The sequence below is a fragment of the Colossoma macropomum genome, unplaced genomic scaffold, assembly GCF_904425465.1.
Source record: "Colossoma macropomum unplaced genomic scaffold, Colossoma_macropomum, whole genome shotgun sequence".
Classification (NCBI taxonomy): domain Eukaryota; kingdom Metazoa; phylum Chordata; class Actinopteri; order Characiformes; family Serrasalmidae; genus Colossoma; species Colossoma macropomum.
Genome location: NW_023494807.1, coordinates 14,923,552 through 14,950,084, shown reverse-complemented (window position 1 = coordinate 14,950,084; position 26,533 = coordinate 14,923,552). Strand labels below are relative to the sequence as shown.

General features: G+C 40.5%; 1 long non-coding RNA gene across 1 annotated transcript; it reads left to right on the top strand.

Moving 5' to 3' along the window:
- The first annotated feature begins 7,272 nt into the window (after nucleotides 1–7,272).
- On the top strand, nucleotides 7,273–10,692 carry LOC118797334. The gene is made up of 3 exons (XR_005005932.1): nucleotides 7,273–7,817; nucleotides 10,013–10,130; nucleotides 10,515–10,692. It is a non-coding gene; the product is annotated as an uncharacterized LOC118797334 (long non-coding RNA).
- Nucleotides 10,693–26,533: the final 15,841 nt, after the last annotated feature.

Below are 26,533 nucleotides of genomic sequence, written 5' to 3'. Positions count from 1 at the left end.
GGGCGCCTGCCCACCAGCCAAAGGTCAAAAACGAAACGACTGCAAACCAGGTAAAAACAAAAGGAAAAGGCAAAAAAACAAAATGAGAAATAAAAAAAAAATGGGTCAAAACACAATACAAACAAAAACAAACGACCCAGTGTGCACAGAAGAAAATGGCAAAACTTTGCAATGGGTCAGACAAACAAAGGGGTATTTACACAAGAGTAGACAAGAGTAGACAAAGGAACACGGGTGAATGGAATTTCACCATTTACTATTTCAAATTCTATTCATCATTAATTTATCTATGAAGCCACTAACATACAATAAGCACGGGGAACATTGTTTCACTGTTTACTTGTGTAATGATGGCCATTTCTTTTTGACTAAAAAAAAATATTTTTCTACAACTATTGACATTTTGATGCTTTTTTACAAATCCTCCATATTTGTTGCTTAATTTTTCACATGATTTGAAAATTCCAGCTGTCCCTTACAGTGTTAAAATTTCTTGCTGAATTTACAAATGGAAATCATCCAAATTAGAATTGTTCCATTAACTTCTGTTAAAGTTGAGGACCCCCCCCCTGCTTTTTTTCCTGTGAAGTTACCAGGAGCCACCGTGAAAGGCACTGAGGACGAAGAGCCACACAATGCCTGGTCCACATCCCTCTTCTTGATGTACTTTTTCACTGCATCCATTTGGGTTCCTGCTCTGCTCATCTGACATCTGAGCCACTGGACAAAGAAACTGTGATTTATAATCAATATGAATCACTTCACCTCTGCTACTTCTCTGCTACTACAACCAACATACTGTATGTAAACCACACCGTTACTAACAATAGTAACAGTATATTTTAATACCTCTGTACCTTATTTTTCTCCCTGTCTACAAACTCTAAGCTCCTTGTACATGCACATATATTGTGCACCAAAGCCCACCAAACAGTCATCCGCTTGGGTGCGCCACTGCCTTACAGCTTTGACAATCTCAGGAAAGGAGCTGGCATACCTGAGGAGTGTATCCTTATTACTCATAAGAGCAGTGACTCCTTAGGTCACTGGACCCCAACTCTGCCTGCTGCCCAGCCAGGACCATGACAGCATAGCCCATGTCAAGTACTCCCTCACCACAGCCAGTGCTGCAGGTGAGGCTCACAAGGTGAGTTCTCCATTCACCTTGTGATGGACTGCTGGCCTTGAATCCATTCTATAAAACTCTCAAATAAAAATAAAATGTTACTGTTAGGAGTGAGCAGTACAGCAATCAGTTAGGCGAGATCGTTGTGAAATAATTCTTTGGCTGCTGGCGGAACTACTTCAATCAGAAGGGGAGAGCGGCAGGGCTTACTGAAACAACTGGTCCTCTTCAGCACTGAGCTGAGGCACAATGCATCCCACTCAAAATGGAGGCAGAGAGCTTCATCATGACAAGGCCATAAATCTAGTGGCTGTCAGTGGTGACACCCAGTGCAAACCTCTGCATCAGGTGCCACCCATTCAGGCTGATTATTATTTTTTTTTCCCCTCTCTCTTTAGTCTTTTTTCCTCCCCACTATGGCTTTGCACAGGTCTGCCCTCTCAATCTGCAGTGCGTTACTTAGCAAGCCACAGTTCTACTGACTTGCCTTTGTAGGCTGATCAGACTGGGTCTCCTTTGTAGAGACTGTGCCCTTCTGTCCTCCATGTTGATTCTCAGCTCCTCAGCCTTCCTTCTGCCTTCCTTCTTTTCTTGACATTCCAGGCTGTTTTTTTTCCCCCATCTTTCTCCCAACTGTCCTCTTTTGCTCTGCCAGCCACTCAGTGGCACTCTGGCCAGATGCATTAGATCAAAATCTTTTGCCCTTGTATGTGACATGGCCAAATTGCAGCTTCTTTTCCTGGCCACAAAGGTTGCAGGGGAGCCCCAGCTGGGTCCTGCTGGTGACAGACCATCCCACCTTCCTTCAGGATCTTCTTGTCCTATTCCAGACTCTTCTTCCTCCTCCCCTCTGCAGCTCTGCTCACCTGTGCTGAGGTAAACCAAAGCACATAATTTAATCTCATTAAACATCCCACAAGCAATAACAATATGCAAAGTGGAACAAGGTGATAGTAATTAGAGTCTGCTAAAATAAACTACCTGGTTTAGATCCCCCCACCTCCTTCTCTTGGCCTGAGCAGTTTGGGTCTGCTCAAGCTCTCTCTGAAACCATTTTCTTCTTGCCCTCTCTATTGCAGACATGATAGGCGGCCAGTGGGGAGGGCAGAGTTGAGATTCTCTGCTGTCCTCGTCTTCTGTCTTCATGCCACCTGAATGAGCATGGGACCTGCTCCTCCTGGTGCTCCTTTTGAAGTTCTAGAGCAGAGGCCTGAACAGCATTTGACCCACTCAGGCTCTCTTCTAGATTTTTCCTTCTCTCCCTGTCCATTATGGAGACGACAGAAGGCAAAGCATGAAGGGTAGAATTTAGCTGCCTTTTTTTTTGGAAATTATACCACTCATCTAATAAGCACTACTAATTTAACAGTTTAAATTTGCAGTGCTTATAGTATAAGTATCAATACAATTTCAAATGGTTATCTATTAAGCTACTACTATCTACTTATATAATAAGCACTTGTAATTTTAATGTAAGAACCTTTACTATTTCAAATTCTATTATCATTTAATGGTCATTTATTATTTATGAACCCACTATTGTAAAATAAGCATTGTATAATTGTGTAAGGATGGCCATTTTCATGGACACATGCAAAAAGACTACTTTTCTACAACTACTGACATTTTGATGCTTCTGAAACAAATCCTTGTATTTCCATATTTGTCTTTTTCCACGATTTGAAAATGCCAGCTGTCCCTTACATTGTGTTAAAATTTCTTGCTGAATGGACATTTCCTGTCTCCTGTGAAGTTTGAGTTGCATATACTTTGTAAATAAATTAGTTTATATTATTTCTACAACATGTGATAGTTGCATATACTTTGTGAATAAATGAATACTTTGTATTATTTTGTATTTGTTCTAGTTCATTAATTAATTGCTTGTATGTGCCCTACAAATAATTGTTATTTAAAGATGTATATTTCTCTAATTATTTAATTTAAAGTTTAGCCCAAATACTGTATTGTAGTCATTACTGTAGTGAAATGTTAATAAAGCACAGATTATAAAAACAAAAAAAGCTGACTATAAAAATAAAACAGAATATGGTGAATAAAAAATATTAAGTAAAACAAATTGCAGAAAGTAGTAATTGTGAAAGGAAAACTTTGTTGTATAAAATAGGGAGGTAAAAAATGAACAAATAAACATACATAGTTTTTATATATTTTCACATATAAACCTTTCACAGATTTTAGGGTTATTGAGGCTATGCAGATCTTTTCCTCCCACTCTCACTTTTGGCTGGTTTTCCCTGATCCACAGCACAATGCTCACAGTTTAACAGTTTTTCCTCCTGGCCTGAGCAGAATGGGACCCCTTTATAACGGCTGTGACCATAAGCCTTTTGCCGTGGCTGGCCACAAAGGTGACCTGTGGCATAGAGGGCCCTTTTCCTGTACTTTACAGGAATAGCCAACTTCTTGTCTCCCTCTTCCTTCTGCAAACCTTTCTTCATTCTCCAGGCAGTTGTTTTTGGGACGGTTCTCGGTTGATCCTGTCCAGCCACCCTTTTCTGCTCCGCCAGCTCGTCTGAGGCACTCCGGCCTGCTGCCTTAGTGCAAAGCCTGGCTACAGAATTTGCAGGGGGTATGCCGTTGGGTCCCGGCGGCAATGAACTGTGCCACCCTTCTCCTACATCTTCTTGCCCACATCCATTCTCTTCTTCCTCTGCCACGCTGTAGCTTTTGGAACCCTCTCCATGGCAGCCACCGATGATGGTGTTGGCAACACTGCCAAGGAGACTGATGGAGATAAACCTACTCAAACATAATAGAATCTCACAAAATATTCCACAAGCAATGAAGCAAAAACAAAATGAATATAACTGATAAAAAGGTCTGTCAAAATACACAACCTGGTCTGGGTAGATCTTTGAGCACCAGTGGCTTGGAAGGGCCTTGCAATAGTGAGGAGTGTGTGGTCTGAGAGTGGGGCTTGCTCTGCTTGGCCCTGGATGGGAGGTCTGGAGTGAGAGCCTGAGCTGTTCAGGGCCTCTCAAGCTCCCTCCTAAACCTCTTCCTCCTCTCCCTGTCATGACGGGTGGCCAATGTGGAGGACAGAATTTGGACAGTCTCTTCTTGTCCAGTCTCTCAACCTCTGCATTCATGGCATGCATAAAAACACAGAAAAAATAAATGAATAAAAACCTTGCACAAAAAAAACAGAACAGGAAATCAACAAAGAGGCGCAAGCTAAGTACGTCACGCACCTGAAGCGATTCCTTCACAGGAAGCGCATCTTCCCACGCCCTCTTTCGTCCCATTGGTTCGATCGCCATCAAGGACCGCCCACCACTTCTTCTCTTAAGAGAGCAACTGCTCAGGGAGAGCGTGTGGGACCCACCACCACTTAGCGGGGACGCCCCGCAGTATTTTTTCTGCTGTAAAGCATCACTTATGAGTGCTACCTGTACAGCTCGGTGCAGAGGCACAATAATATCGCCCACTGGGCCCCACAGCCTCTCCGCGCCGATTCAAGGAACACATGTAAATTAGTCATGAGCCACGGCGGCTCACAACCGCTGGCGAGCCAACAAGAGTGGAGAGCGCGTCGATCCTGTGATTTCATCACCTTTTAAACTCCCCGCCACATTTCCTATTGTCCAGGGTCAAAGAAAACTAAAGTGAATGCTTTTTTCTGGCTATATAAGGATGAAAATGAAAACAACATAACAAACCTGAAACCATTCTTTCACAGTGTGTGCCTGTAGCTCCTATCTTTGGGAGATTGACGAGGCCATAAACAGGGCTCAGGAGGACGGTAAACTCCCCCTCTCATAGCACATATGTGCAACAGGCACTGCAACACAAGCTTTTGTTGGAGGGATCCAGGCATTATTTGCAGTGCTCAGTTCCTTACAGAGAAATATTGGTGGTCCACTATTAATCAAGACGTGCCACGCTATGCACACTCCTGTACTGTGTGTGCCACTTCCAAGAGCCCTAGGCATGCTCCCGCAGGTAACCTACTTCCTCTGCCAACCCCTTCATGACCTCATGGTCTCACCTATCCATTGACTTTATCACTGATCTACCTAATCCTGAGGGATATGACACCCTTCTAGTAGTGGTGGATACACTTTCAAAAGCCTATCAATTACTGCCCTTTGCTGACCTTCCTAATGCCTTCCAAGCAGTAGAGACTCCCTTTAGTCAAGTGTTTTGTCATTATGTTATTCCTGAGGATATTGTGACAGATAGGGGGGCTCAGTTTACATCCAGAGTGTGGAGGGCAATAATGGAAAAACTTGATGTGACCATTAGCCTAACCTCTGGGTATCACCTCATACACATATATAGGTACGTTTTATAAACACAATTTATCAATAACATGCTCCTAACCAAATTTCTCTCTTTTACAGGTGCTCACCTTACCATGGGCCATGGTGGATCCTCAAGGACCTCAGGAAACTGGGTTCACCTGGACTCACTACAGGTAAGTTTACATTCTAACAATATAATAATCAATTGTGATATGTTCATATTCTTACAGGTTTTTGACTATTTACATGGAGGCCAGGTGTATTGAAAGTGCTTGATGATATGTCAGGTCTAACTGACATCACACATCATATGTTATTGATTTCAGCACCCTTTGTATCCACGTAATGCAGATCAGGAGGAAGCTCCTGCTGTGGAGGAGTGATTTTCCCAGGCATTAAGAGTATGGAAGGTGGCTCATGCGTGCATTGATCAGGCTCAAGAATGTCACAAAGTTCAGGCATATCGTCATCATAGTGAGGATCCTACACAGCCAGTCTCGATCTCCAGTGTGGTATCAACGATGGACCTTCATCCTCAACTTCTCTGCTGTAAGGTTAGCCCAAAATATGATGGACCCTTCAAGGTAATTCAACAAATTGACCCTGTAACTTACAAACTCTAGTTTGCTGCACAGGTTGGTGATCCCTGGTCCCTTGGCAGAGGCGGCCCCCTTGATGTTCCCTCTCCTCTGCTTGAGGTTGAGGGGAATCTGCTTATTTTTCTTTGACTCCAGACATTGGGGTTGCCCCCTGTACCTTGTAGAATGAGAGGGGTACGGCCCTGAAGACCGGCGTGGGGTGCCAGCCCAGGACCTCCTGGATCCTGAGCTTGTGAGTGAGTTTCACATCCGTCACCTGGACCATACCGCACCGTGTTCTAGGGGATCGTCCCCCGACGGTGCCTTGTGGCTGGAGCCATTCTTCAGAGGGGAGGTATTGTAACATATCTGCTTTCTCCCTCAATTGCTTTCCAGTGTGTGGCATCACCATCTAATCAATCTGCCCTAATCCCACACCTGTCAGCAATTAGTCTCCCTTTACATACCTTCCCAGTTTCAGCCACATTTTGCAAAGTCTCTTTTTACTTACTTGAGTACTAAGCCTGTATTCTGCATATTTTATTTGCCTCTCTGGATTTATTTGACTGTTGTCTGTGTACCCCACACAGTGTGTGTGGCCTGTCTGTGGTTCTTGATTTTGGACTGTGTTTGTTTGACTTTTGTCTGGACCTATTAAACTTTAAGTGGTTTAACTGCGTTTACCTCCAATCTCCACTCTTATGTGACACCCAGAAGGATAGGCCAGATGCCAAAATGAGCTTGATTGGTCTAAAACAAAGTTTTTAAAGACATTTTAAATTGTAATAAACAGTATGTGCATAAAAATGATATTAGTTCTCAGACATGCAGCAGTACTAGCTGGTGAGCTGGCTTTGTTAGTTAACCTACTGTGAGTAGTATTCCCAGCTTCGCAAAATGGAAACGAAGAGGAGAGAAGGGTGGAGCTGAAAGGGAAAGACAAAGTGTACTTAGCAATAGAGCAATAAGTAAGTCAGAAAAATTTATAAATAATAAAACCCATTTGCCACCTGTACTTTGATGACCATTCTGACGTACAGCTAGTCAGCTATTGCTTTAGGCTGTTCCCTCTGTTAGTAATTATCAGATTAATCCAGCACCGACTGAGATGATCACCATTGTTGATTTTCAGCCTCTGTCTAACAGATTTCAATAACATTGGTACGTTCAGCGTTTGCATACAAAAATAGCCTTAGTTTTTACAACTGACTTTACTGCCTGTGAGGATGTTGGGGTGTAGAGATTGCAAGGCTGCATTGTTTAGCATGTAGCGTGATGGTTTAGAGACAGGGTTCCCCTCGAAAAGATCAGGCTGAACTCCAGAGTTCGACTTGGCATACACGTGATATTGTATTTTGCACACAAGCGAAAAGTGAAAGAAAAGACTGGATAAAAACATGAAACAAATGGGTTGCAACTAGTGCAATGCAACTAGTATGACTAGGACACAGCAGACTACTTCTAGTCACTCACACAGTCCCATATAGACATTTCTGGCTAAACATCAACCAGTTTGTGCCGGAGGCCACAAGGACATATCCTACATTCCCTCCTTTCTCTCTTGACTGAATCCCGGGCTAGTGAGGGGTTACACGAAACAAACAATAACAAAACTCTAATTCAGCACAATAAACACACAAAACACATAACAAGAAGCTTCATTTTATGGTAAGTACATTCATTCATATTAGTTCACCATGTTAACTCTTTTCTGTCTTTCCCTACAGGTTCCCAAATCCCACCTCAACCCCTTCTACACACAGCCATAGGCTCTACCGGCCAGTATTGGGGAAGCCCCGGAAGGCACTCACACTCCCCTGAGTATCAGGACAGAATGAGAACAAGGTAAGTATTTCTTCTGTGCACATTTTAATCTCACCTAGGTTTTAACCCCAACAGTCATTGTCCCTTTTCATGCACCAGTGTCCTTTCACAGACCTGGTGGTGGGGCGCACATACTGACCCCATCACACTGCCTAAACAGTAATGTTACCCAACAGAACGTTTTTTCTTTAATCATAAGTAAACATTTGGTGCATACATATGCTACATTTGTGTTTTCTGCTCAGCCTGTTTAAAGCTATCATTGAGCTTTAACTATGTGTATTCGAGTATTTAGAATATCATATGTAGTGTGTGACTGAGTACTGATTATGGTACTATCATACTTCTTGTATGGGAACCATAGTTAGGTAGGGTATTTGGTATCACATTATACACACATACCATTTAAGTCAATAACAATATAACAGGCTTTACAGTAAAAATATTCCTAAGAGCCACTATGAAACTGCATCATATTTAATAAAATATGTTGCCTGAATACTCAAGCTTCTCAAGCAATTGACTGTATATACAATTTCTCATACGCAAGCAGCTTTTGGTCTTCAGACTTCATTGTCATTTGTCTTGCACTTGATGTAACGCAAAACAAATAGGCTTGGTTTGCGCTAAACTGAATACAAGTAAATGCTTCTTCAGGTACCTCCAAACTTAAGAAAAACACAGATACTTTTCCACGATATGATGGAGGGTTTGCTGACATGACAGTTTATACAGGATTAATATAACCTGGGGTTATGACTATAGTATGTTTTATAGAAGGTCAATGCCACTGGAATTTCAACTAACACAGGAGCAAAAATTGAAATTCATATGTAGTACATTTGCAGTTCATATATTATAGATACTATTAGCCTATTAATCTGTCTCTTTAAAGCAAATTTTCTGTCTCTTCTGCTTGATTTTAACATAAGGCTGTCTAAAATAAAACAGTCATTGAATGCTTAATGCGTTTTTCCTGTTAGCCAATCTGAGCACAAATTTTATTCTAAACTTGCAGAGCATACAAAGAAAGTACTGTTTTATTCAGTTTCATTGTATTGGTGTTACATGGGGCATAGAGATGAGAAGATGTTTGTTAGAGTAGTATATTTTCAAAACTTTGTATATTTAATACTTCAAAAAACTCATTCTTTGCATTAAGCTAATAAGGTAACTTAAACTTTGGCTAGCCTGCTGCATGGTATCACTGGACATAAAATGGTGACTCAGATCTTCACTCTTACCAGTCTCTCCTTGCAAATCTCTCACTGGATGTAACTGTTCTATATTCATCTTTCTACAGAGGAAAACTGAAAACATCAGCATCTGATCCACACAGTCTCCTCTGCATTTTCTTTTCTCTCCTCAATCCTCCCCCTCACCCACTTCTCTTACCTCTGACGATTTTGTCACCTTCTTTGAGGTCTTTTTTCCTCAGTCTCCACATAAGAGTGCCTGCTAATTGCCATGAATGCAAATGTTGATGTGTTTGAGTGTATTTTGTGTAAGCTTTATTGTGTGTGTAACTGTGTGTGCGGCCAATGTAAAGGGCCATTTACATACTGCTTCTGGTTTAAATGCTCTTCACTTTACATAGCTGTGCTCTTGTAGGAAAAAAAGAAAAACAAAAAATAGAAATAAAGGAGGCCTTTTACTTGACAAGGCAAGACCTAGTGAAAATAATGTCATGACTGAGCTGACTCTGAGACCACAGAAAAAAAAACATGCATGTTTACTTAAAATATCAGAAATCAGCTGTGATTATTGTGAATTTAGTCTTTGGAGTGAGCCCACAGCAAATAGATCTGAAGAGAGAAAAACAGACAGAGAGGGAAAGCAGTTGTTACAGTAAAATACTCACTTGTCATGTAAATGCCCTTACTATTGCATTGCAAAAAGCCTCTGGTCTACTTCTTCCGAGCAGGAAGTACATGTGGTTTCATAGGAAATTTAAGGCCTTGTGATGAGAGAGCCTCTATGAGGAGTTAGATTTTGTAGTAACAAAGTGCATCCCACATATGCGCTGGACTTTACACAAAATACACACACCAGAATGTCTAATACATACTTAAATAATATCATTTCTATAATAATAGAATAATGTCCTGTCTTGCTTATATATGTACAAATAAACCCTTGCTTATCGTGTTATTATGGGCCCCTAATGGACTGTGCAATTTGAGCAAAATAACTCCAAAAATTACCTCTTTTTACAGATGGTCAACACCTTTGTAGGACTGCAGCTCAGATGGGAATCAATTTTAACTGATACACTAAACTAAAAAACTGATAAACTAACACAAAGGAGGAGAGAGAAGACATTTGGAGAAACAGGTTCGTATTTACTTAAAGGGATTATTTTATCTGTTGTTTGATTTTGACTGCTAAAATAAAAATCTACATTTTTTTTTCTTAGTTGAGATTCCAACAATGTCCATTCTTGAAAAGGAAGTTAAACATATAAATGTGTTTGGGTGCTCTAGATGAGTGGATTTCTGAAAATAATGCCTGCAGTTCTAGTATAAACGCTCGGTTTGACGGATGTGTACCTTTAACTATTTTTAAAGAAGCATGTACTTTTATACTTCTACTTGAGTAAAAAAATCTGTCATACTTGAGTATTTTATTCACTAGATTACCAGTACTTAAGTAAGGGATTTGTGTACTTCTGTCACCTCTGCTTATAAGTGATCCTTGGTGGTCTGTTTTTGTCTGCAGAAGTGCTGGAAGACTGTGCCTGTGTGCATACTGTAAGCCTCGAGGTCTTTTTACCATAAAACACAAGTGGACTGGAGCCGTTTTGTTTTCACAATGCACCAATCAACTGGACGACAAAACAATTACAAACGAACCGAACTGAGACCGCGTTATTTTAGTTGTCTACGACAGCATATTGGAGTTGAAATTAAATAATGAATTTGAGCTCAGACTTTAATTTTGAGTGTATGTACATTCAAAGTATTAAAAATGACAATTCATAATTGTTAGTTTGTCTATTCACTCTTGAGCCCCTAAAACCAGGGGCAAAATAGTTGTAATTCCTACGCTGTTCACCCAATTTGGATGCAATTACCCTGAGATTAAAGCTGCACTTTGCGATCATTTAATCACTTAAATTGAACTGCAGTATGATGTGGTAGGCAGCTAAAATAACAATAAAAGTGTGATGTGAGGCGGTGTGATGAGTGTGTGCAAAATTATAGAGAGGGATGTGGTAGATAGAGAGGGCTTTCAAGAGCTACTGTGTTATACTGAGTCAACGTGAGCCCTGATCAGAGCATTTATATTCATCTTAACTTGGGCTAATCATGAACAGAACTTTAGAATATAGAACCTTCATTTTACATTATTCCAGTCATTTTGTCAACTTTTTATTTTTTGTCATATAGTTATGAACATATTATAGTCTGTTATAGGTGTGTTTTGTGTGATATGGTTGGTTTTTGGTTAGACTTGTATAAAATGTACAGAATGCTAGATTAATTTCTTGTGGATCACTTGTGATCTTTTCTTTATTATTTCAATTATGGAAATAATAGATTTCTCTTTTTCTTGTTTAAGCTGATTTGCAAGATATTTACCTGATACATCATTGTATTTTGAACATTATTTGAGTGTAACTTTCTCTTTTATTTGCAGTGGTAATGTTGTTCAGCTTAATCAATATAAATTTTATTTATTTGTTTGAGTTTTCATTCAAGAAATGTTTTAATTTCCTGGCCTTTTTTAATATGATGAATATGACCTAATCTGACCTTGCAATACTGTTTTGGCTGTTTCCCAAAATAAAGTGGAAGAGACCGATAAAGAATCAATTAGTGCATTGAAGGTTTTCTACTCTCACCTAAAAACTGATGGAAATTTTACTCTTTAAGAAATTATGTATTAAAACATATCTTAAAAAAAATATTGGTAGGTGATTTCTTAAAGTGGATTGTAAGCTAATGGGCACAGGTATATGAGCTGAAATCATGATTGGATAAATTTGTGCGTTAAAGATGTTCAGCAGAAAGAGTTACTTATAGAAAGAAGCTGACAGCTTGTACATAAGGCAATGTATTTGTAACCATTTTGCGTAATGACTTTTTGTCAGAGATTTTAAACAATTTCTTCTTCAATTTGATCACTGTTGTCAAGTTTCCCTTTAGAAGGACGCATTTCACATAAAACCAATGATTTTTTTACATCCTTTTTACAAATGTATTTAACAAATATACCTCAATACATTCTTTCAGAATATTGCTGTTTTTTAGTTCTGTCACAGTCTACCCTATTCACTGTTACAACCCACAAGCAGTGGGGTTGGTTGTAACTAAACAAATTTTGTGAGTAAAACACCACTATTATTTGTTACAAACAAATATGGATATTGGTTCTGTATCATACTTAAATATATTTTTGTTTTAAAGTTCACAACAACTAAATAAGGGAGAGTAACACTTTAGTTGTTTACTCCCCTATAGCATGCATAAAACTTTATTTGATCAAAAAACAAGACCCCAGAAAGCCCAGAATTGAGTTTGTGACCCAAAAATGGTTTCCATACAAATGGGCCATTGTGACTTCTATTGCGACTTCCGTTGCGACGATAGAACATATTACAAATATCAGGTTCACCTGTTCATTCTGTTGTGACAACCATCAGGAGAAGGACTATTAAGTAGCAAGAAGAAAGACACTGTGCCATTATTCAGACTCTGGTGTGTAGACGGTCTTCTCTGTTGAACTGATGCTGCTTTTATATTCTTTACCTTCTCGGTTCTTTTTTCTGTCTTAGTGGTTACCATGCACTTCCTGCTTCTGCACTGGTGCAAATTACATGACAATTTTAGAGGGCGGAAAAAGCTCGCCCTGTGGTACAAAGATCATACTCGAGCTTTAAAACAGACTGTCAGACAACTAGAGTGAAAATGGCACCTGACTAAACTAGAAGTATTCCAGTCCACCTGGAGAGAGAACCTTATAGACTATAGAACAGCACTTACTGCAGCACGCTCAACCTATCTCTCCTCTCTCATAGAAAACAATAAGAATAATCCTAGATTATTATTTAGCACAATTTCTAAATCAACTAAGTACCAAACAGTTGAACTCCAGATGCCATCAGCCTACAGCAGCGGTGATTTTATGAATTTCTACAATAATAAAATTGAACAAATCAGGCAAAAATTTCAGAATGCACAATTAAACTCTACAAACCTGCTGCCAATCCAGATCTTGAGAATATTGTAACTACTGCAGAGAGGCTGGAATTGTTTACCTTACTTCAACAGACTGAGGTAGTTGAAATGATTTCCTCCTCAAAATCTTCTACTTGCATATTAGATCCAATTCCTACAAGTTTACTCAAAGAAATTTTGCCAGAAACAACCAAGCCTATTCGGTCAATAGTAAACTCAAGTCTCACAACAACCAGAACGTTTGACCATATCAGCCCAGTTTTATCAACCCTACACTGGTAGCCTGTTAAATTTTGCATTACAAAATTCTTTTACTGACCTATAAAGCTCTAAATGGACTCGCCCCTCAGTATCTGAGTGAACTTCTCTCTTATTGTGAACCATCACGCCTACTTAGATCAAGGTGCTGGCTTACTATTAGTACCTAGGATTAATAAAGTTACATCAGGGGGGAGAGGCTTCTCATACAAAGCCAAAACTTTGGAATAGTCTTACAGTCAGTGTTTGGGACTCAGACACAGCCTCAGTCTTTAAGTTGAGGCTAAAAATCTACTTGGTTAGTCAAGTCTTTGGTAATTAGTTTTTCCTGTTAGATAAAAGGTGCAGATCTGGGGGTTCATAGACAGTATTATGGTAAACTGGGAGTGTTGGTGCTGTCGTCCTGCTGGTTTCACGTGTTCACTCAGGTTTGCTGACGGTGGAGCGGAGGGACACTGACATCTCAGGGAGCCCTCATGTCTCTGTTACCTTTCTGGTTTCTCCCTTTTGGTTAGGCTGTAATATCTAGGAGCCGGAGTCTCTGCTGCACTCTGTTAACACTGTAAACTGTAATCAGTCAGTCTTTTCAGAACTAACTCTCAATGTGTTTTCTTTGCCGAGTTGAACAGCTGCCCATCCTGTGTGGTCTGATGCTGTTGCTTCTCCTGCCATGATTGGGTGCCCACTGCTCACCAGCGTACTAGACCGGTTTGACCACCATTGAGCTTCTCACTGTACAACACTGTGCAAACCTCACCTGCATGAACTGACCTTTCTGATGATGCTGCTACTGCTGCAGCATAAACTAAAACTATCTAATTATAACCATTGCTTCACCTGTTTTTCCCCGTTTCTGTATATTAATATTTTACATTAATGCTGTTTGCTATCTAGTGTCGACCAGAGGAGGATGGGTTCCCATTTTGAGTCTTGGTTCCTCTCAAGGTTTCTTCCTCTTGCTCTTAGGGAGTTTTTCCTTGCTACTGTCGCCACTGGCAACGCTCATGGGGGCTCGGACCCAGATTTTTCTTTAAAACTGCTTTGTGATGCCTGTTGTAAAAAGCGCTATATAAATAAACTTTGACTTGACTTGAGGGCTGCATAATGGTTGTTTCCCACCCCAATGACATTGTCATTACAAGCTAAAATTCCAAACTTTGGGTAAGCATTATGCAGCAGTTAGTGACATCTTTTGCTACAACGTGCTACAAACAGTTAGCCTATACAGCTAACTTTAATACATTTTGCTGATGTCAATCTTACGTGATTATTGTTTATGCTACAAAGTGTCTATATATGGTGCTTTGGCTTGCTAGAACGTCTTTCACCCAAGGCAGACCATTCCATTACCTCACATATGCACAGATTTCTGCCTATTACGGTTATTCGGCTTCTAAAATACATACATTACTTCATTCAGATCTGAGTTGTGAAAGAGTAATTAAAACAGCACTGTCAATTCTGATGCATTGAGCATGAGACTCATGCAATCGAGTTTAATCTTACAGTCTTAAGCCACACTTGCCTTTCTTCAAAATGACCTCCTGATTATATCAAAACATGCAGAAAACAAGCTTCTTATTTCTCCTCAAGCTTTTACTTAGATGGCTTCTGAACAAGGAACTCCCTAGAAAACGAGCAAAGTCAGTGAAAGCAATTTGGTCTGTCTCTCTTCAGGTAGACAATTCTGTGCTACTTATGTGCGATGTCAGATATGCAGAACAGCTTCAATATCTGCACATCAAACTATGACCACTTTTGAATCTGAATGTCTAGACAAGACTTCTTGGACATGTGGAGATCCAGAATGTGTTCCACATCTGAACATCTGATCATGGTGTGATCATGCCTAATAGCTGTTGGTCCTTCACGTGCCACCAAAATAGCTTCAGCTCACTGAGGCATAGACTCTACAAGACCTCTGATGGTGCCCTGTGGCATATGACACCAAGATATTAGCAGCAGATGCCTTAAGTCCAGTAAGTTGTGAGGTGGTTCTGGATTGGACTTGTTCCTGCACATCCTACAGGTGCTTGAACAGATTGAGATCAGGGGAATTTGAGGGCCAGGGCAACACCTTAAACTTTTCATCATGTTTCTCAAACCATTCCCAAACAATGTGTGCAGTGTGGCAGGGCACATCCTGCTGAAAGAGGCCACTGTAACTGGGGAGTGTCATTGCCATGAAGGGGTGGACCTGGTCCACAACAGTGTTCAGGTAAGTGGCATATGTCACAGATGTCAAACTGACATCCACATGCCAGGACCCAGGGTTTTCCAGCAGAACATTGCCCCCAGCATGACACTCTCTCCGTGGACTTGTCTTCTTCCCACCGTGCATCAATATCCCTGGTAAATGGCACACACATGCTCAGCTGTCTGCATACCTGGCTGTGCACGTGAGGTTAAAGAAAGTGGGACTCATCAGACCAGACAACGTTCTTCAAGGTCCATTGACACTCGTGTGCTTATTGTAAGTGCTTAAGTTAGTGGACAGAGCACTCTGACTAGTCTGCAGCTACCCAGCCCTATACTTATCAGGCTGCGATGGACCGTGTTGTGACATATTCTTCCCATAGCAATCATTAAAAATGTGACTTGTGCCACAGTAGCCTAACTGTCAGTTCAGACAAGACGGGATAGCCTTTGTTGCCCTCACACATTAATGAGCCTTCAGCGCCCATTGTCCTGTCACCAGATCTTGGTTTGTCCCTCCTTGGATGACTTTTGGTAGGTACTCACTGCTGCCGAATGGGAGTACCATACAAGCTTTGCTGTTTCAAAGATGCTCTGACCTAGTCCTCTGGTTATAGTGATTTGGTACTTGTCAAACTTTCTTAGGTCTTTACGTTTGCCCATATGTCCCACATCTAACACCACGACCACGAGAAGCAACTGTTTCCTTACTGTATAATATATATATATACATAATCAGCATTATTCAGTTCATCTGTGACTGATTACCGATGGCTCATCACTGTATTTCTGAGTGAAAGATGATATTAGAGAGGGTCTCAGAGCTAGCTGAGTGTTCTCACTCGTTTCTCTTCACTACTGGTCCGTTTTTAAGCAGTTTTCTTCTAGTAAACCAATCTAATGCTAAAAAGTTGTATGATTGCTTGTGCACAATCTAATTAATCAACACCATCTCTGACAGGAAATGTGCTTGAATAAAGAACAGTGCTCAGAGCATTTTTGTATCTGTGTAGTAATTACCCAAACAATAAGACTAACTATTTATTTATATGATAAAATTTGTTTCATAATGGAGCTTGGAGCAGTTTTGTATCTGTGTTGCAGCTACATAAAAAGCAATTATGGTTTATTTCATTCCAGCTTTGTATGGTATTTGTTTTGTACTAATTACTTTTCAGTTTTATATAGCATTAAACTATTTATGCTTGTTATACAGCTATATAGTTTATCAGATATTCTGACATTTATTTGTGATAAAGTCTTAATCTTTATCAAAACTACCAACATAAGTGGTTATAAAGGTAGTTTAAAAATTGCAAGCTAGTTATTAATGTAATTTAGCACTTGGTATTTCATACAGCAATAATTTGTCATTTCACTATAAACACACAATTACATGATTAGAAGTGGTCTATGCCATGTGATGATGATTCTTAAAACAATGTCATCACCAAAACTTTTTACGAGACACCACAACACATCATCTGAAGTGGCAGAGTACATCACTCACTAGAGACTATATATCGAACAACTAAAGCACATTAAGGTTGTAATTCGCATGGGTTTACCAAGTTAATGTAAAAAGAAAAGAAAGAAAGTGCACTTGCATGCGGATGGCATGGAGAGAAAACCCAAGTTCAAGTGTAACTCAGTCCTATGAGTTTTTTGTGAAGGGGGAGAGTCGTTCTTCCATCCTCTCTAGGACCACCTGTAAAATGTGGGAAAGAGAAAGGAAACTAGCTGTTAATATGCAGTAGGAACAAATGTTTAATATAGTTAAACACAGTTGACTATGGAGCATATTACTGTCTGTGTAAAGAGTGTATGCTGTGGAGAAAATACTGCAATATTTTAATGTTATAATCCATCTTCTACTGGCAGAAAAGTGGGGACTTAAAAGAGGCTGAGTTTTCCCAGTAAGGATTCTTTTTTTTCTCTTGTTCTTTATCATTGTAGGAGCTCAGATTTGATGGGGTAAGCAGTGGGGTCTGCTGCAGGTCTGACTTTAGCCTATCTTTGTTAGATTCTTTTTTACTGTGTGAGCAAAGGGGCTAGCTTTTATACCCTTTCATTTGTTGAAGAGTAGTTGAAGTCATAGTGTTAGCTAATTAAAGGCTGACTTAGATCCACGTTTATTTTCTGTTCTTTCAATGTTGGAAAAACAATAATTACTAGGCCTAATATAAAATGATTTAGTAGAAAATGTTGTTGCTGACACTGTGCTAGTTTAAAATGTACTAAATTAGTAAACAAATTATAACTACAGAAAGGAAGGAAGGAAAAATAAGTAAATTAGACTGCGAGTGGAAAATGAGCAATGATTAGTATAATTTTCTCCAATACTCTGCTTAACCACTAGTGGGCCACCTAGAAAACGCTGAGCAAAACACCAGTGGACCACCAGCTTTGCCATCAGTGGGACAACACTATCCTCTTGCTATCAGTGTTGTCATTTGTGGCAGATTCTGAAACTTTAACATGAAAACCTTTTGGTTTTTCATATCAGTGATAAACACGTTTGTTTAAATGACTGACAGCGCCATCTAGCAACAACTTCAATTCCTACTGCTAACTTTCAAAGGCAAGACAGCAGCGGCTAATGCGCCCAGCAGCTTTTGCTGACATGTTCAAATGCTGTATTAAGTTGGCTTGGGAAAGCCAGACGCTACAAGCTGTTCATGAGGTTTGTCAGATTTCAGTGATTTTTAATTTTTTTTTTCTTAAACGGTAATTTGGCCTTCAGTTTCAAGTATTTTGGTCTTCTCCTATTCAGAGCAAAAGAAGTCTGCTCTTGTATTGCTGAGCTAACTGCCCTGCCGTGTTGCCAAGATGGCCACCAAGTGAACAAACTTTGAACGGCCAACATTCCTTGCGTTTTCTCTCATCTTTTATCATATTAAGCTTTTCATGGATATTGTTCTAGTCTATGTTTTTTTGATAAGCATTGTTCAAGCACTGCAGTAGGAGATACTGGCACTAGTTGACAAAACACAAACATCTGAAGCTGATGTTTAAAATCTTTTGCTTTGCTCACTGGAGTAATAATGATCAACATTAATATGCTGATAATTCAAGCAGTTATGCCTTTTAACTCTAATACACTGAATATTTTTTTAATGCTATAGGTTGTGCTGTATTCAGCTACCTTCGTGCTTAAAACAAGTCCATTAAGAAACAAGTTCATTAATACTTCAGTTTTAATACTTTTACAGGAAAGTTAAAAATAATTATCCAGGCTTCCTTGTGCTGCTCCTTGAGTTTGTGGTACAGCATGGAGGCACTGTTGCCAAGGGACTACTGTCATCCAACTCAGTGACTCCTTAGATCACTAGATGCCCGCTCTGTCTGGTGCCCAGCCAGCACCATGACGGCATAGCCCATGTCAAGCACTCCCTTGTACAGCAAGTGTTGCGGGTGAGGCTCGCAGAGTGAGTTCCCCATTCACCTCATGGTGTGCTGGCCTTGAATCCATCCTGTAAAACATTCCGTAAAAAAAAAAAAGTTAATTGTACTTGCATGTGGATGAATGGCACAGAGCTCCAAACAAATTGCCTATAAAAGACAGCTTGCTTGCAGCCACTGTAGGGCCCTGTGCCTTGGCAACCTCTGTGGAACCAGCAAACTCTGTGGAGATCAGTCAAGACAATATATGGGCATGGTGGCGCACTCCTCATAGACACAATGTTTTTAAAACAAGACAATGATTATCTAGTCTCCCAATCAATTTTTAGTTACAACTCTGGACTAATGCAAAATGGCAACAGATTGACACTGACTATTGATTAATCTCAATTTAAAATGTTGATTAGCTGGGTATACTGGGCAGTATGGATACACGTCACTTAGTAAATAATAACCATTAAGTATTCAGCTGAGCAGTAATATGAATATTTTTTGTATTTCAACATGAATAAAAGGAAATCTGGGGAAGCCAGTTCAAATGGGCCTGATGCAGCTGATAAAATTAATAAGTCCTATAGGTCTAATTACTCTTAGATCAACAGATGGAGCAAACATTTTTAAAGAAGGGAGGATTGTATTGGGAGCATCAGGTGTCACTGTGTGGCAATTGCAAATGGTTTACATGGCTCACAGGTCATGTATGAGGGCCCCTTTGCAGAATGTTGCTTAAGGACCCATGGAGGCAGTTAGATGTAGGTGTAATGACTAGAAAGAGCCCTGTCTGCAAGCTTTTTCTGCCAGTGACACTCCAGATAGTAGCCAGACCAGCCATTCAGGTCAAAGTCAAAGTTTATTTAGCACTTTTTACAACAACAGGTGTTGTCACAAAACAGCTTTACAGAAAAATCCAGGTCCAAGCCCCCCCCATGAGTGCCGTCAATGGGGACAGTGGCAAGGAAAAACTCCCTAAGAGCTAGAGGAAGAAATCTTGAGAGGAACCAAGACTCAAAAGGGGAACCCATACTCCTCTGGTCGACACTGGATGGCAAACAGCATTAGTATAAAACATTAGAATACAAAATGGGGAAAAACAGGCAGAGCAATGGTTAATTAGATAGTTTGAGTTTATGCAGTAGCAGCACAGGATGGGGAGTTGTTCAACTCGGCAAAGAAAAGAAAAAAAGAGGTACTTCTGTAAAGAGTGACCAATAACATTTTACAGTGTTAACAGAGTGCAGACCTGAAGACTGAGGCTGTGTCTGAGTCCTGAACACTAACTGGAAGATTATTCCGAAGTTGGGGGGCTTTGTATGAGAAAGCAGCTTTTTGGCCAAGAAGCAGAATGTTTATCTGAGTTAAGTAGAAGAAAGTTACTCAACACTCAATGTCTTTTATACAGTCTTCAATCTTGCCAAGTTGAATATCATCTGGTTTGCTTGATATATATAACTGTCATTGGCATAGCAGTGGAAATTGATGCCATGTTTACTGATAATGGTGCCCAGTGGTATCATATATAATGTGAATAATATAGGTCCTAAAACAGAGCCTTGTGGAACACTATACTTTACTTTTGCAAGGACAGATGATTCACTGTTTACATTTACAAACTGATTGCGATCAGTGAGGTAAGATCTGAACCAGGAAGGAGCTATTCCTGTTACTCCTACAAGGTTTTCTAGTCTATCTAGTAAGATAGTGTCAAATGCTGCACTAAGATCAAGGAGGACTAGCAAAGACACATTTCCTAGGTCGGAAAATAAGAGATCATTTACAGTTTTCACCAGTGTTGTCTCTGTACTATGATGTGGCCTAAAACCAAACTGAATTTTCATGTACATGATTCATATGCAAATAAGAACTTAATTGTTTTGCCACAACTTTTTCCAAGATCTTTCATATAAAAGGGGAGATTTGAGAGGTCTATAATTTGATAGTTCCCAGGGATCAAGGTTAGCTTTCTTAATCAGAGGTCTAATTAGTGCTAGTTTGAGTTTTTGGGATATAGCCAAGGCTAAGAGAGGAGTCTATTATTGACAGAATAGGCTTGGGTATATCCCTGTTAAATGGTTAAACCTGTAGGAATCGGATCTAACATATAAGTAGAAGATTTCCCTTGCGAAGGAAATAATTGTAGCTAGTTCATTTTGTTGAAGTAAGGTAAACAATTCCAGCCTCTCCGCAGTAATTTTAATATTCAAGATTTAGACTGACATTATGAGGCAGCAGGTTTGTAGAGTTTAACTGTGCATTCTGAATTTTCTGCCTAATTTTCACTACAAGATTCATAAAATCATTGCTGCTGTAGGCTGATGGCATCTGGGGTTCAGTAACTGTTTGGTTCTTAGTCGATTTAGAAAGTGTGCTAAATAATAATCTAGGATTATTCTTATTTTCTATAAGGCTCTCCCTCCACGCGGACTGGAATACTTCTAGTTTAGTCAGGCGCCATTTTCGCTCTAGTTGTCTGACAGTTTTAAAGCTCAGGTATGATCCTTATACCATGGGCCAAGCTTTTTCTGCCTTATTTTACTTTTTAATAAGCCACATCATCTACAGTAGATCAAAAAGTATCCTCTAAGCACTTGGTCATATCTAATTTGGTAGGATTAGATGATGAACAGCTGATAGAAGCTGATAATTGTGGAAGGTTTCTGATAAAGCTACCAGCTGTGGAGGAAGTTATAGCCTCCTTAACACAATAGCATAGTGATGAATGTACATTACCACTAATGCAAATTTCATAGGAGATTATGTAGTGATCCAAGACTGCTGTGTTCTGGGGGAGAATGGCCAAGTTATCTATGTTTACACCAAAGGTCAGGATTAAGTCTAAAGTGTGGCTGCAATAATGAGTGGGGCCTTTTATATTTTGAGTGAAACCTACAGAGTCCAAGAGATATAAATGCCTCTCCTGACCATCTCATACAAGCACCATAAAATTAGGTGCTGACCAGCCCAATGGTAGTTCAGCTACTTGTTTCCAGGCATTCCTTACCCCTGTATTTCCTTCCAGCTTTGGGAACCCATTCCATGGCTGATTTGAGCCATTGACTGTGTAGGCAGCAACCTACACTCAGCTGCCCATGCTGGAAACAAATGTACTGCATGTGGGTCATGGAGACCCTGTTGCCACCTCACTAAGGTCTCAGCTGCCTGTCGCCTCCTCCACTCTGTGGACCTACTTCACACTTTTGCCTTAGGCTCATGGCCTGGCTAAAGGGATGGAAGTAGACAAAAGGCCTCAAGTGTTCAGGCTCTGGAACATTCTGCCTGGGCTCAGATAGTGAGATGGTTGTTTTGCCTATCAAACCACGGAAAGGAATAAAGAAAACAAATGAATAAAACATTTCAAAGATTCACCCAAAAGAAATCTCTGATGCACAGTATCAAAAATGTTAGTTTAAGGCCGTTACCACACAGAGAGGGTGCGCGGATGAATTTTTTTTTTTTAAAAAGTTGAAGCGCTGTCGCTCCCATGTGCCCAGGACCAGCCTCCTGCCACAGTCCTGCAGGATGGCAGCCCAGCGGTTTGTCCTCACAGTGACTTCAAGGAGCGTCCGTATCTTGACCGACATACTCTCTGACTTCTAGCACAGTTGGGAGTAGAGGTACTCAACACCAGACACCTCCCCTGAAACAAAGTGCTTAAACTAGCAGATTTTTAAAAAAACACACCTGATTTGCATATTTTCACATACCAAGAGCCAGTTTCCACCATAGGGGTCCACGCCACCACGGACCTCCCTGCCATTTCCTACCACCTATTCGGCACTGCACTGGCCACTACACTGACCTTAAGGTTGGTGGGCCCACATGGTTCCCCCACATTGACCTATGGTCATGAGCTGTGTGTAATAACCAAAAGAATGAGATCACAAATACCAGGCACGGCCTACTGGGTCGAGACCCCAGGGTCGTTCTAGGACCTGCTGGAGGGATATCTCCAAGTTGGCCTGGGATTTGGCTTGGGGTCTCCCGAAATGAGCTGGAGAATGTTGCAGGGGACAGTCATCTGGGACTCTGCTCTCCCAACTGCTACGGCGAAGCTATCTGGATTAAGCATTTAAAGATGATTTGCATTTTTGATTGAACAGTGGTACAAGGATTCAGATGAGAGTAACTACCTATGTGCTCTCCAGGCTTAGTGCAGTCCTCAAACAACTTGCAGATGAGCAGCGGATGGCTGAGCTGGTGGAGGCTGTGCTGCAAATTGCCACTGTAACACTGCAGCACCTGCCCTGCCTGGTCTATCCCTGCTGCGGTCCCAATTCCACCTCACTAACCCGTCCAGGAGATAGATCTGGAAGTTTCCTGCATTTGCAGACGTGCCTGTGAAGCAAAGAAAACACACTGGACACACACCATGACAAACACACACACTCCAAATCTATCCAGGTATGTGTTCCAAAAGGTGTCCATCCTTTTGTTGTTCAGCAGGAGAGTGCCCACTGTGTCAGTCACATCACGGAAAGCGGCCAGCTGCTAAACTATGCCACACACAGGAAAATGAGCTCATCGACAGTGCTGGGTGTGCAGCTTTACTGTCAGCTTGCTGGTGGGCTGGTCTTCTCTCAGGCTCATGATGCACTGTTTGTCTTCCATCTCCGCCAGCACAACTTTCTGTAAATGAGCCACATTTGCAGCATCCCACTCAAAAATGGAGGCAGAGTAATAAATGCCTGTGTGAGTGTAATAAAAACATTACCTTGTTTCCATCTATCAGATCTGTAGTGTTGCCCTTTATTTCACTGATCCACATCCAGATATCCTCAGCTTGGACAGTGAGGAGCCAGTGGGGTGAAGGAACAGGCACCATGGGTGGTGGCACTGGTGCCACATGCTGGACCTCAACACCAGGGTGACCGCTAGTACCACTTAACTAGAGATGGGTGATATGGCAAAAATATAATAGTGATACTTAAATTTTTACAATACATTTCAGACATCTAATCAGTTGGAACTGAGGAAAAAAAGAACCAGTAGTGCTTAAAATATGCCATCAAAAGCTGAAAATTATTTTTATTCAGTATTTCACCTACTGGATTGCACTAAATGCAGTTGAACAGGACCAGCTCTTTATACTGGAACATGCAGCTGGTCAGTGTTCTACAAGTACTGACTGTATTCATATGTTCAGAAAAGCATATTGTATTGAGACAATTTGTCACAATAACAGTACATATTGTTACATTACTCAGACATGCTCTTAACACATTTGACCCCAAGAAATGATTATTAGAACTTATAGGTAAAGTGAACCAGTTTGTGCTCTATTCATGACAGGAAAAAAAAAAAATCTGTAGTGTATTTTTTATTCACACAGTTGAAGTCTTAAATGTATCCCTTGTGGTTAGTGTTGTAGATGTACCTTTACCTGCATTTACCTGTGACCATCTTGCAACCTTCTTCTAGCAGTGATGACACTCCAGGTACTCAGTGGCCAGCCATCCATGTCAAGCACCCACCTGTCTCATACAGGCCACACAATGTTAGGCGCTGACCATCCCGACAATTGTTTGAGAGTTTGAAGGCCCACAAATTGTTGGGAATCTACAGAAACAAATAGTGGTTGAAGGCATCAGGTGAAGGCTGATGATGAACAGGGCGTGGTGAGGACTTCCACCACATTTGTAGGCTGCCCACAAGAACAGTCTTCTGTGCCTTGTACATCCTGAATAGGGCACAGCTCATCCAGCCATGCTGCTCTTTTGGGAGATTTCCAGCTCTATGGAAGCTCAGAAAGTCCTACGGAGGCATACACATGGAAAGCACATTTTTGTACGTTTTCTTTTACTTGTGCAGTAATACAATACACAGGGATGAAAATCACACCTCAGAATCAGCATGAGATGCCTCTCTTTCACACAGCTTTTCTAGGCCAACAGGACAGTCACCAGAGCAGACGGCATGATGTGAGCTGGTGGAGGAGCTGTAAACATCATAAAAACAAGTCAGTTATCTGACATTGATGGTTAATTCAAGGCAATGCATCTGTTTATTAGTCTTTATTGCACTGATGAAACTTATTACATCTTCTGCTTTTGTTTATTAAGTGATGTAAATAAGGTGCATTAAAAGTAGAAAAACAGAGAGTGAAAATGAAGGAATGCTTGGATGGAAGTGAATCTCAGCCAAAGCACAGTAACAAGCAGGAAGACAGATGATGCAAAGCATTCTATACAATTATTCTACCAAAGCAAAGAAAGACATGCACACTACAGCCAGCCAAGTCACCAGTTCTATGAGTGGGAGAATATTTGACTGGCCACTTACAACATCACCTTAACCATCTTCAGCAATATGGTTATCATGTTCTATATATAATATTCAATTCATTTAAAAATAGATACATCTGGTATATGCATTTCCACTGTGCATACCACCAGTTCATCGAGTTCTGATGAATGCACCGAATATAAAACATTAAAAATGTGACCTTTTACAATACATGACTTCACATTATGTTGAAACTTTACATAACAGGGTTTACACAGAAATACAACCTTGTTTTCCTGATATTACAACTTACCATGAGCTTTAGGAGACTCCTCTTGGGACAATCCAGGTCGGTGCAGAAGAGAATGAGCAGCCGGCATGGAAGGCGATGAGGAAGAGGAGCCATTCAATGCCTGGTCCACATCCCTCTTTTGGATGTACTTTCTCACTGCATCCATTCTGGTTCCTGCTCTACTTTTCCAACATCTGAGCCACTGGACATAGGTGTTTAAAAGAGAATATTTTTAAAAATAATGATCACAATCAATAAGTCACTTCTGCTACTGCTCTAATACTACAAGCAATATGTAATCCACAAATTAATGACAGTATATTTTAATATATCTGTACCTATTTTCTCATAAGAGCAGTGACTCCTTAGGTGACACTGGACTCCTGCTCTGTCTGGAGCCCAACCAGGACCATGACAGCATAGCCCATGTCAAATACTCCCTCACCACAGTAAGTGCTGCAGGTAAGGCTTGCAGGGTGAGTCCCATATTCACCGTATGATGGACTGCTGGCCTAGAATCCATTCTGTAAAACACTAAGGAATAAAATGTTACTAGTAGGAGTGAGCAATATGGCAAAAATACTGTACTGTGATAGTTGATATATTTTGATGATACATGAAATGTATCAGTTTTTTAATTCTTTTTCTGAGGTTTAAGCTGCAGATAACACTAGTAATCATACGAAAAATATCAAAAACTAATTAAGTGTGAAAGTGTACATACACAGGTATCACATTTTATTTTTTGAAAAACCGTGATAAATTATCACTGGTGATAAAATTGTCAAATTGCGCACTTGTAGCAATAATTTACTAAGCTAATATGGAAAAAAGGAATTTTCTATAAAATAACGACATTAACATAAGCATTTCTGTAATCAAGCTAACAGAAAAGGTGGGAAAAATTCTAAAGTTAATCGAGTGAAAAACTATTCTGAAGAAAGTCTGAAACAAATGGTTGAAACGTTGTCAGTAAGTCATGTGACCAGGAGACCCGCTCTGTCCAATCGCACGAATCCAGTCCGAGTTCGCAACAGCGAAACAATTCGACAATTCTTTGAACCGGTTCTTCAAGCGGCTAATCAGGGGCGGAGTTTACCGAAACAGCTGGTCCTCTTCAGCGCGAGATCGGAAAGTGTGCGGTGTCTGCACTGAGCGGTAGTGCCCCTCATTCACTGCAGTGCCGTTGC